General features: G+C 39.3%; 1 non-coding gene across 1 annotated transcript; it reads right to left on the bottom strand.

The window, feature by feature from the left end:
* Positions 1–12,060: 12,060 nt before the first annotated feature.
* Positions 12,061–12,167, bottom strand: LOC118484646. The gene has a single exon (XR_004873749.1). It is a non-coding gene; the product is annotated as a small nucleolar RNA R71 (small nucleolar RNA).
* Between the last annotated feature and the right edge of the window lie 1,075 nt (positions 12,168–13,242).

Here is a 13,242-nt window from a genome sequence, read left to right as displayed (position 1 = left end):
GCATAAGCTACCTCAACGGGTCGTGATGGACCGTAAGAACTTGGGTTAAGTTTCATTTTAGTATGCAGGCTTTGTTAAACCATATTACACGAGTCTCCATACTCGTTTGGTTTTCGAACCCGCGTACTGTCCGATCCTTCCGATTTGGTCCGGTATATTAACATAAGCTACCTATTAGGTGCCGTTGATATTCCGTGATCTTTAGCACTATCTGGTTATTATACAAGGAACTCAAAGCAATCTCAGGTGAGTACATAGAACCCCTCTTTTACTGTTTTCCAAACTGTTTTGGGGTGAAACACATGTGCCTATCTGTTACTTTCATGCTTTCCATGTTTTCACATCGTATATCTGCTATGCTCATTAGTACATTATAGTACATGATTTCATTACATTTCATGCTATGTATGCCCATTGTGTGCGTACTTAGTACATTGATTTACATTACATTTTTGTTGCATATGTTTACTCAGCATATGGACGCATTGATTTACATGAACATTTCTGTTGCATATGTTTACTCAGCATATGGACACATTGATTTACATGAACATTTCTGTTGCATATGTTTACTCAGCATATGGACACATTGATTTACATGAACATTTCTGCTGCATATGTTTACTCAGCATATGGGCACATTGATTTACATGAACATTTATGCTTCGTATGTTTACTTAGCATACTTAGTACAATTGTTTACATCACATGCCTTCATTTTGTTATGACATTTGGTTTGTTTAACAAGGGACAATACATTCATTAACATTAGCTACGCCGTTCGTTAGTAGGTAGTGGTACCATAGGAATTGACAACTCCCATTCCTGAAGTCCTGGGTTTGATAGGACTGGAAGGAATGACCGAATTCGATATACATAACTTAGATAAACCTTTAATTTGTTTAAGGGTTTATCGCCGCAGTCTCAAGGCTTGGATGTATGCATAGTTTACAATACCGCATAAATGTTAATATCAATAGAGCATGCATTTTTTCACAGAACATAACGTTGATTTAAACCACGTGTTACTTCAACGACTTGTTTTGTGCATTTTACATATGGTTTAAGTTGATACATTTCGCTTACCATACATGATACGTTCTGGGATGCACATTACATGATTTACATTGAACATAAACACATTGACATTGACATACACATTTGGTGGTTTACATTTGAACATAAACATTTGACATGGTTTACACAATAACACTTGACATTTGGTTTACACATGAACAATTTACATGGTGGATTGGTTTGGGCAAATGATTTAAGTAACGTGGCGTATGTAATATGATACAAACATGGTGGATACGCCGCTGGTACTTCCTATACATAAATGTTTGTATAATATTACATATCGTGGCATTATCTAAGTCATTTCAGTTTAGACACATCACATTTTACATAAATAACATATTCTTCACAAGACATTATTTTCACAAACAACTTATCTTATTCAACTCATTTTACTTGGTTATTCGTTTAACCTTACACTTATCTATACATATCATTTGATGTTATCGTTTTTCAAATGGTTTACAAAGCAAGACAAATTACAAGGTTCATGACTGACTGTTATTAAACATTCTTTAAACTCAAGTCATGAATCCCATTTTCACAAAACCTATGTATCTCACAGGCATTTTTATGCTGACGTACCTACTTTCACATGTGTTTTCAGGAGCTATTCCATAGGATGATGATCATGACACTAGGGCGGACCTGTGCCTTAGAGACTAAAAACGAAGCTAGACTAGTTTAATCATGTTATAAACTTTGTATTTTCCTGTTTTGAAACAATGGAACACTCTTGTCAATAAATAAAATGTAACTTTAATTTCCATGGTTGTATAACAATTAATTCTGTCCACAACACTCCCCGGCGTTTCCGCCGCGGTTGCATGTTATACGTGGCCGGGGTGTGACATACAGAATTATCAAGTTTATATCACTTTGAAACAAATTAGTTTAACAAGGTGATTGTAAGATTATTATCTAATACAAATGAATCTTGATTTTCTGTGGGTGAGAAGAGCAGTTGGAGTTTGAGTGTTTGTATGTGAATGCTAAGCTTCAAACTCAAGTATCTTTTGCCTCTCGAGCCTTCTATTTATAGACGGCTGTGGATATGAATAAACAATTGTTTATTCATGTGATAAGTCCTGCATAAAGTAGCAATTTGACATATTCATTGAATCCATCGTTCAAGTTGCATTTGTAATCATGAAAACCAATAATGTTATGCTTCGGTCATGGGTGGCAGGATAGAGTTGTGATTTTAGACAAGTGGGTCTGTTATCAGAATTTCTGATAAGCCACTTCATCAGAAATTCTGGTGAACAAATCATCAGAAAATTTGATGATCAGATTTTGTCAGAAACGGATGATATTTCATCAGAAATATCATCAGATCCATCAGAAACGACCTTCTCTGATAATCCAAATCAACTCTTTATCAACTTGAGATTCTTTGTAGTAGATACTTTGCTTTTCAGTTGTCCCAAATGATTTTCTTCATCTTGTTGTGTTCTTCAGGACTGTTATCTTCTTCAGAGATCCAGATGATTGAGATTTTCTTCAATACTTACAAATAAAGTTTCCTAACACAAACTAAAAAAAATGCAGGAAATTAAAAGTGTTAAGAAAAGTAAATTGTTCAACAATGGCACGCAGGCCATGAAATTGTTTGTGAGAGATAAAGGGTTAACCTGTTATGACCTTCAACCGTGTAATACCACCTCCAACTCCTCCAGCTCAATTCGTGTCCTCATCTTCGTCATCATCCCCTCCTTGGCCCGCCATGTACTCCCGGATGTTGCTGATATTATCCTGCATACTAGAGATGTTACTTTCTATAACTCCGACCCGGGCGTACGTGTTGCTTGCCATATTGTAGGTGTTCCGGGTGCACATGAGATTTTCCTGCAATAAATCATGTAAACTTTGGAAGTAAGGAAAACCACCTCCTTGAGAGGAGGATTGGCCCGGATCACCATGATGCTGGTAGTGGTACTGGGGAGGAGGATGGATATGTGGAGCGTGAAGGACGAGAGCTTCTTGAGGGTTCCACACATGCCCTTGAACCGTCTGAAATCTAACCTTCCTGTCATCTGCTTCGTTGATTAAGTTCATGGAGCGACAAATGACAAGGTCCACGTTTCCCGACCATGGGCCCTTTTGAAAGGACCTCGACATCCTTTGCACAAAATGCTTGAAGAGGCGGTAGATCCACCCTCCAAAAAGGATAGGAGTCGGGGGAGTGGCAAGTTGGTTTAAGTGCATGTTGCAAAGTATTAAGTGTGGAACATCAAGGTTGATACGGTTGTGAATGCAATGGAGGACTATCAGATCACGCAACCCTACAACACCACCACTGTCATGTCTCTGGCAAAGGGAGTAGCTGAGGACCCTATGGATGTAGCGGTAGAGAGGGTCCCTCAACTGTGTGCTTTTGGTCTGGCTCGGGTTATAGTGCCCCTCCCCAATTTGAGCCCATGCTGCTTGGCGTTGGTCTTGGAGGAGTTCGCGGAAGCCACCAGTGTTCTTCTCCTTTCCAGCATCTTCTTCCGAATACAACCCGAAGATTGCCCCAAATTGTGTAATTGAGATTGAGTACATAACCCCTGCACAACGGAATTTCACCCCCTCATTGTCAAACGGTTCCGCTTTTGCCTTGAAGGTAAACGTGCTATAAAGTTCCATGTAATACTCGTGCACAGAGTGAAGCCGAGTGCAAAGAGCTGCTCGTAGTGGACCAGTAACAAGGTTGTTGAAGCGGTCGATTTGGTCTACTGCTTCTAGAGTATCCAAGCAAACTTGTCGGGGGTTTTCTTTGGGCCTTGTCTTGAGAACTTCAAACCGTGCTTGAGCAGCATACTCATTCGGGTTGAACTTAGTAAAATTCTTGGCCATCTGAAAGAAAACGCCAAACAATTAGCACGAAACAATAAAATTCTCGAAGAAAACTGAAAACAGTCAGCTGAACACGACCCCGTGTTCAGTGGACACGCCCCATGTTCACTAGAAATTAGCTGAACACGCCCCCGTGCTCGCTGAGCACGACTCCGTGCTCAGGCGTCTGTTTCCCAAAAATTTGATTTTTCGTCCGGTTTCGAAAACTTGAAAATTTTTGGTCCAGTAGAGGCGGTTTTCCCCGAAGATGAAACCCAAGTGTCGTTTTTCTCAAAACAAACCGTTTACCCTTTCAATTTCATCTTTTTTGGTTCAAAAACAAGGGTTTGAGGTTTTTGTGAGAAATCGGGCAAATCTACAAACAATTCAAGTTGATTTACTTTCTATAACATGCATCTACACTAATACTAACAGATCTAAGCAAAAATTTGAGGTTTGATTCGGTTCAAGTTGAAGAACCCTATATTTTCCCCAAATTTTTGATGTTAAACTACATGCAAGTGATTAAACTAACTAATTATGATGATAGAATCATACCTTGACGTTGTTAGAAGTCGGGGGAATGTTAAAATCTGCAGCAAATTTCGATGGAACCAGAGAGTTCTTGGGGAAACGGGGCGTGTAGAAATGAAGGAAAAAAGGGTTTTATCCCCGACAGTTGCGCGAAGACGGCCCGGTGTCCGCTGGACACGGCCCCGTGGGCGGGTAATTTTAAAAATTATTTTATTTTATTTTTTATTATTTTTTAAGTGCTCGTGTTAGTGCCCTGCTTCCCGAAGCTTGGTTTTAGAAATCTTACCGATTTAGATGCTTTCCCGATGTTCGTAACTTACAAGATACAATGTTGATGCTTAGACCTTCGTTTTATTCCTCGGCCGCTTGTAGCGAGATTTCTTCCTCTTCATCCTCAATAAATCCTTGATAAAGCTTTAGCCGTTGGCCATTGACTTTGAATGGAATTCCATTTCGAGATTTAATTTCAATTGCACCGTGTGGAAAAATGTGGGTGATGGAAAAAGGTCCCGACCATCTAGACTTTAATTTACCAGAAAGTAATCGAAGTCGTGAATTAAACAATAGAACTTGATCTACTATTCGAAATTCATTTGGTTTAATGTGCTTAGCATGCAGCTTTTTCATTCTTTCCTTATAAATTTCGGACGTGATTCCTTAATTCGTCTAATTCATTTAATTGACAAAATCGATTTTTACCGGCAATTTCTAAGTCTAAGTTTACGTTTTTAATTTCCCAGTAGGCTTCGTGTGCTATTTCTACTGGCAAATGACACCTTTTTCCATCGACAAGCTTATATGGGGCTGTACCTATTATTGTTTTATATGCGGTTCGAAAAGCCCATAAAGCGTAGTCTAATTTATCAGCCCATTCCTTTTTATTTAATCCTACAGTTTTTTTCAAGAATTCTTTTTAAACCTCGATTAGTCACTTTGGCTTGTCCGTTTGTTTGATGGTGATATGCCGTTGAAACCCGGTGATAGACCCCATACCTTGTTAAATTTTTTTTTCAAGTTGATGGTTACAAAAATGGGTGCCTCTATCACTTATTACTGCTTTTGGAGTTCCAAAACGAGAGAATAAGCGTTTCAGAAATCTTACCACAACCCTTCCATCCTTTGTTGGAAGTGCCTCGGCCTCGGCCCATTTAGACAAGTAATCTACCGCCACAAGTATATATTTGTTTCCTTTTGACGGTGGGAAGGGTCCCATAAAGTCGAGTCCCCACACATTGAAAATTTCACAAACAAGAATGCCATTTTGTGGCATTTCGTTTTTGGAAGAAATATTACCTGATCTTTGGCAAGCGTCACATGTCTTGATAAGACTTTGGGCGTCTTGTAAATGGTTGGCCAATGAAATCCTGAATCAAATACCTTTCGTGCGGTACCAGCAGCACCATGATGTCCTCCGTATGGACCTTCATGACAATGGCGGAGAATTCTTCTTGCTTCAGTACCATGTACGCATCGACGGATAAGTTTGTTGGCACACATTTTGAATAGATGAGGATCTTCCCAAAAATAATTCTTTAAGCAAAGAATTTTTTTATTTGATGACGTGGCCATCCTTTTGCGACTATACCGCTAGCTAAGTAGTTAGCATAGTCGGCGTACCATGGCTCTTCTCGGTATTCCACCATTTCTAGGGACTCCGTAGGGAATTTTTCATTAATTAGCTCGTCCCTAGTTGCCTCCAAAGCTGGATCTTCCAAGCGGGAAAGATGATCCGCAACGGTGTTTTCTGCTCCTCTTTTGTCTTTTATTTCAATGTCGAATTCTTGGAGGAGCAGAATCCGTCGAATTAAACGTGGTTTAGCATCCTGTTTCTTAAAGAGATATCGAATGGCTGCATGGTCTATATAAACTATCATTTTAGAAAGAACAAGATAAGAACAAAATTTATCAAAAGCAAATACCACAGCTAGTAATTCTTTTTCTGTTGTTGTGTAATTTTCTTGTGCATCATTAAGTGTTTTACCAGCGTAATAAATTGGGTGAAAATGCTTATCTTTTCGTTGTCCCAAGACAGCTCCAACTGCAAAGTCGCTTGCATTACACATGATTTCGAATGGTAATTTCCAATCGGGCGCTATCATGATAGGTGCATTAACTAGCATTTCTTTTAGTGTTAGAAATGCTTGGTTGCAATCCTTGTCAAAGATGAAAGGGGCATCTTTTTCAAGTAATTTAGTTAGAGGTCTTGAGATTTTTGAAAAGTCTTTGATAAATCGTCTATAAAATCCGGCATGCCCAAGGAAACTTCTGATAGCTCTAACGGAGGATGGGGGTGGTAATCGAGAAATAGTGTCTATTTTTGCTCGATCGACCTCCATTCCTTCGCTTGAGATTTTGTAACCGAGTACTATTCCCTCCGTTACCATGAAATGGCATTTTTCCCAGTTAAGGGCGAGGTTAGTTTCCTCACATCGGGATATCATTCGTTCAAGATTATCAACGCATTAGTCATATGAATCTCCAAAGATAGAAAAGTCATCCATAAAGACTTCCATTGTCTTTTCTATCATGTCATGGAAGATGGCCACCATGCAACGTTGAAAGGTTGTGGAGGCATTACATAGACCAAAAGGCATGCGTCGATAAGCAAAAGTTCCGTAGGGACATGTGGATGTTGTCTTTTCTTGGTCTTCGGGTGCTATCGGTATTTGAAAGTAACCTGAAAAGCCATCTAACAAACAATAAAATTTGTGACCGGATAATCTTTCTAACATTTGATCAATAAAAGGTAAAGGAAAGTGATCTTTCCTTGTTGCCTCATTTAATCGACGATAATCTATACATACCCTCCATCCTGTGACGGTTCTTGTTGGTATTAATTCATTTTTCTCGTTAGTTATTACCATCATACCTCCTTTCTTAGGCACTACTTGGACGGGAGTTAACCAAGGACTATCGGAGATTGGGTAAATGAGTCCGGCGTCAAGTAATTTGATGGCTTCGTTTTTAACCACTTCTTAGACGTTTGGATTTACTCTACGTTGTGGTTGTATTACCGATTTATAGTCATCATTCATTAAAATTTTGTGCGTGCACATGGAAGGACTTATTCCTTTAATATCTATAAACTTCCAAGCGATAATTTTTCTTTTTCTAAACTAGTTAATTTTGACGAAATAATTACAGGTGATTTACCATCTTTGTCGAGAAAAGCATATTCCAAACCTTTTGGAAGTTCTTTGAGCTCAAGAGGTGGGTCTTTAGGAGACTCCTTATTTGGTTGCTCGTTTTGATCAAGAACCAAAAAGGTTTGTTCTATGGCGACCTCTTCTTCAACAAAGTGGTCAATTTCTTCTCTTGTATCGGGTGGTTCATCTTCATCTTCAATTAGGGGGTCACTATTGCCGAATGGATATTTCATTGAACGCTCAAGATCGACACTTTTTTTAATGCCCCTAATTGAATGGGTAGATTGTTATACTTCCGATTTTTCAAAGCTTTGTGGGTCTTTAGAAAAGGTCATCCCAACACTAGTGGAGCGTCATCAAGGATGACGAAGTCAGTTGGGATTACCATTTGATTGGTTTGAACCAATACATCTTCAACTATCCCTATTGATTTTACTGTTTTCCGATTAGATAAAAAAAATGGGTATTTGAAGAGGAGAAAAATCACTAATACTTATTTTTTTCGAAAATGTAGTTTGGCATTATATTAACACAAAGATCTTTATCAATTGTAATATTACTAATAAAGGAATTTTGAAAGAAACATGGAACCGGTGTGATGTTAATTTCAAATGGATCTTCTTTTATTAGCGTAGTTTCATCATTTGTTAACTTAATGCTTACCGTTTTGTCAATTTTAGTGTTAGTGTTTAACTCTTTTAAAAACTTAGCATGAGTGGGTACTAAACAATGATTTTCGAAAGAAGGTGACAAGAGATTAATTTCTTTAAAATTAGGCTCTTCTTGAATTTTAACGTGGTCGGACTCACCTTTTTCGTTGTTTAACTCATGTGTCGGTTTTTCACTTACTTGTTCTTCCATTTTTACCTTTTCAACTATCTCTTCCCTTGCACGGTGATGCGTGTGAAGTGTCGTATGGTTTTTAATGTATATTTTAAGCCCTTTAACACTTTTTAGCCAAGTTTTAAATTTATAAAACACGATATTTACTAACACTAAACACACATATGGGCAAGTGCACCCATCGTGAGCGTAGTATAGTGTTGGTAAGATACCGAGGTCGTCCAAGGACACAAGAGCTTTTAATACCGGTTTATCATCAACGTCTAATCAAATCAAAAGTTTAGAAAAAATGTTAAACTAGAAAATAAAAACTAAAAATGCTGAAAAATAAAATAAAAGTAAAAACAGATAGACAAGATGAATCACTTGGATCCGACTCGTGTTTAGTGTAACCTTTGATTATTTCCGCACTTTTGCACTTTTTAAGAGATTATCTTAGTTATTGTAGTAGGCCCCTCTTTTGAAGGTGACGTTACCCTCAACCCAGTAGTTTGAGTCAGCAAATATACAATCCTAAAGGGTTGGATTATTGAAAGATAATTAATTAAGTTATTAATGCATAATGTGGTAGGCCCCTCTTTTGAAGGTGACGTTACCCTCGGCTAAGTAGTCTGAGTCAGCAGGGATACAGTCCTAAGTAGCCGGATTAAATTTTTAATAGTAGCTTACATATGAGGGGATCAAAGAGTTTGGACCCCCGCTATCCAATACCGGTGGGTATTGAAGGAGGTCCTACTAAATTTGACCAAGGTCCTTGCAGGATCTATACACTGAACAAGGCAAGACTCTTACCAAAGCATTCCCTTAACCCCCGACCAGGTAGCCAACATATCTCCATATAGACCGTGGAGATATGAATGGTGAAAATCTTTTATTTTATATAGACAATAAAATAATGCCAAGACACCACGGACAAATGATAAGGAAGAATCACCTTCAACATAAGAAACTAGTTATTAAAGTCATTAATACATAACCAAATAAAAAGTGCGAAAAGATTAAAAATAAAAAGTATTACACTAGACACTTGTCTTCACCAAGTGATGTAAGAGGCTTATTGATGTGCACAAAATGCAACATATAAATTACATCAATTGTGGCATAAAACTAACCCTTTTTTAGTACTAATGTTGGAAAAAGTGTGCTTTTGTCTTCCTTTTGTATTTTCAGGATTAAAAGAGCTCAAATGAACAAAAGAAGCAAAAAGGCAGCTAAATCTAACATAAATACAAGAAAAGGAACAAACGTGGCAAGCCCGACCTCCCGACAGCATCTTCCCAAAGAAAAACAAGAAGACAGAAGACTGAACACGCCCTGTGCTCAGTGAGCACGGGGGCGTGCCCAAGTGTCAGCAGAAAAGAAAAAGTGGTAGAAGCTTCTATTGCCCACCACGGGGCCATGCTCAGCGGACATGGGGGCGTGGTCAATTGTTGCAGACGCATTTAATGAAATTGCAAATTGCAATTAATGAAGAGAGAGAGTCGGATGGACACGGGGCCGTGCCCAGTGGACACGGGGTCGTGCCCGAGTTTCTGTTCAGCCTATAAATAGGAGTGCTTGGAGCTCTTGCAACTCATCCCTTGGCACACCACCTCTCTCACACTTCACCCACCACCCACCACCATCACAACACCATCATCCACCACCATCATCCATTGTCCATCGTAGAGTGTGTGAGTCGTCTCGGGATCCAAGATTGATCGTAAGAGTTCTTGACAATCAAAGGCCATGTTTACCTAAATCTCTTACATCACTTGGTGAAGACAAGTGTTTAGTGTAATACTTTTTATTTTTAATCTTTTGCACTTTTTAATTGGTTTTGTATTAATGACTTTAATTACTAGTTTCTTATGTTGAAGGTGATTCTTCCTTATCGTTTGTCCGTGGTGTCTTGGCATTATTTTACTGTCTATATAAAATAAAAGATTTTCACCATTCATATCTCCACGGTCTATATGGAGGTATGTTGGCTACCTGGTCGGGGGTTAAGGGAACGGTTTGGTAAGAGTCTTGCCATTGTTCAGTGTCTAGATCCTGCAAAGGACCTGGGTCAAATTTAGTAGGACCTCCTTCAATACCCAACGGTATTGGATGGCGGGGGTCCAAACTCTTTGATCCCCTCATAAGTTAAACTACTATTAAATCTTTAACCCGGCTACTTAGGGCCTGCTGACTCAGACTACTTAGCCGAGGGTAACGTCGCCTTCAAAAGAGGGGCCTACCACATTATACATTAATAACTCAATTAATTATCTTTCAATAATCCGACCCTTTAGGATTGTATCCTTGCTGACTCAAACTACTGGGTTGAGGGCAACGTCACCTTCAAAAGAGGGGCCTACTACAATAACTAAGATAATCTCTTAAACAAGTGCAAAAGTGCGAAAATAATCAAAGGTTACACTACACACGAGTCGGATCCAAGTGATTCATCTTGTCTATCTGTTTTTACTTTTATTTTCTTTTTCAGCATTTTAGTTAGTTTTATTTTTCTAGTTTAAAAATCTTTTCCTAACATTTTGATTTGATTAGACGTTGAGGATAAACCGGTACTAAAAGCTCTTGTGTCCTTGGACGACCTCGGTATCTTACCAACACTATACTACGTCCACGATGGGTGCACTTGCCCATATGTGTGTTTAGTGTTAGTAAATATCGTGTTTTATAAATTTAAAACTTGGCTAAAAAGTGTAAAAGGGCTTAAAATATACACCTAAAATATATCGCACTTCACACGCATCAAGTTTTTGGCGCCGTTGCCGGGGACACAAGGATTTTAAGAAAGTTAGGAATTAGCGGCCTAATCATTTTTTCTATTTTATTTTTATTTTTTTAGGATTCTCTTAATTTTTCAGCTTCTACAGAGCTCAGCACGGGCCGTGTCTGGTCGGACACAGGCCGTGCCCAGCAGTGTCACTGGCAGTTTTTATTTTCCGAGTTACAGAGAGCTGAGCACGGGGCCATGTCGGTGCAACACGGGGCCGTGTCCAACTTTCCAGTAACAGGGATCCGGAAAACAATCGTTGTATCTCCGACCACGGGCCGTGTTCACTGAGCAAGGGGCCGTGGTGAACTTCCTGACCAACATTCTTTTCTATTTTTATTGCAGGACTTGGAACCAGACACCACATCTGAACTTTCTACGTAGTGTATGAGCTCCAGTTCTAGTAGAGACATAAAAGAACCTCTAGAAGAACCCGAACGCTTTCTTAGAAAAAGACTTAAAGCTAAAAACCAAGAGAAGATTTCGGGGGACCCACTTCCAATGGCGGACCAACGTACCCTCATGGATTACCTACGACCCACCGTGGGTAATCTCGGCGCCGCTATCAATGCACCGAATGTTGAAGCTAACAACTTCGAACTTCGGCCACATTTGATACAGATGCTTCAAAACTCCGCAACCTTACATGGGCTTGCGGACGAGGATCCCCATCTACATATTACTAATTTCTTAGAAATATATGACACCTTCCGGATCAATGGAGCATCAAATGACGCCATCCGCCTTCGAATGTTTCCATTTTCACTAAAAGACCGAGCAAAAGCTTGGCTCAACGCCCTCCCAGTTGGATCGGTAAACACCTGGGATGAACTAGCCCAAAAGTTTCTATATAAGTATTTCCCTCCCGCTAAAACGGCTAAATTAATGACTGAAATTAATACATATTCACAAGAGGATGGGGAATCCTTATATGAAACTTGGGAAAGGTTCAAGGAGTTATTGTGAAAGTGTCCTCATCACGGTCTTGTGGTATGGCAACAAGTATCCACTTTCTACAATGGGTTGTTGCCACACACAAGACAAACACTTGACTCTTGCTCCGGGGGACTTTTAGGTAATCACCGCCCACATGAAATATACAATCAAATTGAGGAAATTGCTTAAACCAATTTTCAGTGGCATACTCCCCGAGGCAATAAATCTATTGCCCCGGGCGCCCATAAGGTTGATGAAAGCACTTCTTTACAAGCCTAAATCGAGGCCCTCTCTTCAAAGATCAAAAAGTTAGAAATGACAAAAACGGTCTCAGTTATGGCTTGTGAAGGGTGTGGTGGACCACATGAAAATTGGAGTTCTATGAAAGAAATAGATGATCAACCAGAGTCGGTAAACTACATTGATAATAGACCTAGGCCATCGGGTCCTTCAACGGGTACCTACAACCAAGGATGGCGCAACCACCCTAACCTTGGTTGGAGAGAACCCGGCAATAGTAGTAACCAACAAAACCTAAACCAACGAACAAACTTTCAACAACCAAGAAATGAGTCACAAAATTTCTCTCAACAACAAGGTGGACGAGAAAGGCTTGAAGATACTGTATCTCGCCTTATCTCCGACACTGAAAAGAAAAACTCGGATCGATTTCAACAAGTGGAATCGAATTTTAGAAATCAACAAGCTAGTATACAAAACATTGAAAAACAGATAAATCAGTTAGCTCAAAATTTCTTTGAGAGACCACAAGGCGCGTTACCAAGTAATACCGAAACAAACCCAAAAGCACAAGTCCATCTCATAACATTAAGAAACTGTACCGTGGGTTCCGAAGAAGCTCCACCACCGCCAACTGAAGGAAGCACAACACCGCCCCAACAAGAGAAGGCTTCTCCTCTAATTCAAGAGCCTACCAAGGCTCCTCCGATTCCATACCCCGGTAGGTTAATTCGTCAAAAGACCAATGAGCAATTCGCAAAATTTGAAAATCTACTAAAACAATTGCATGTTAATATTCCTTTTATCGAAGTCCTAACTCAAATGCCTAAATACTCAAAATTCATGAGGGAATTCCTCACTCATAAAAGGAAAATTGAATCATTG

The sequence above is a fragment of the Helianthus annuus genome, chromosome 11, assembly GCF_002127325.2.
Source record: "Helianthus annuus cultivar XRQ/B chromosome 11, HanXRQr2.0-SUNRISE, whole genome shotgun sequence".
In the NCBI taxonomy this organism is placed as follows: domain Eukaryota; kingdom Viridiplantae; phylum Streptophyta; class Magnoliopsida; order Asterales; family Asteraceae; genus Helianthus; species Helianthus annuus.
This window is presented reverse-complemented; position numbering and strand designations above follow the sequence as displayed.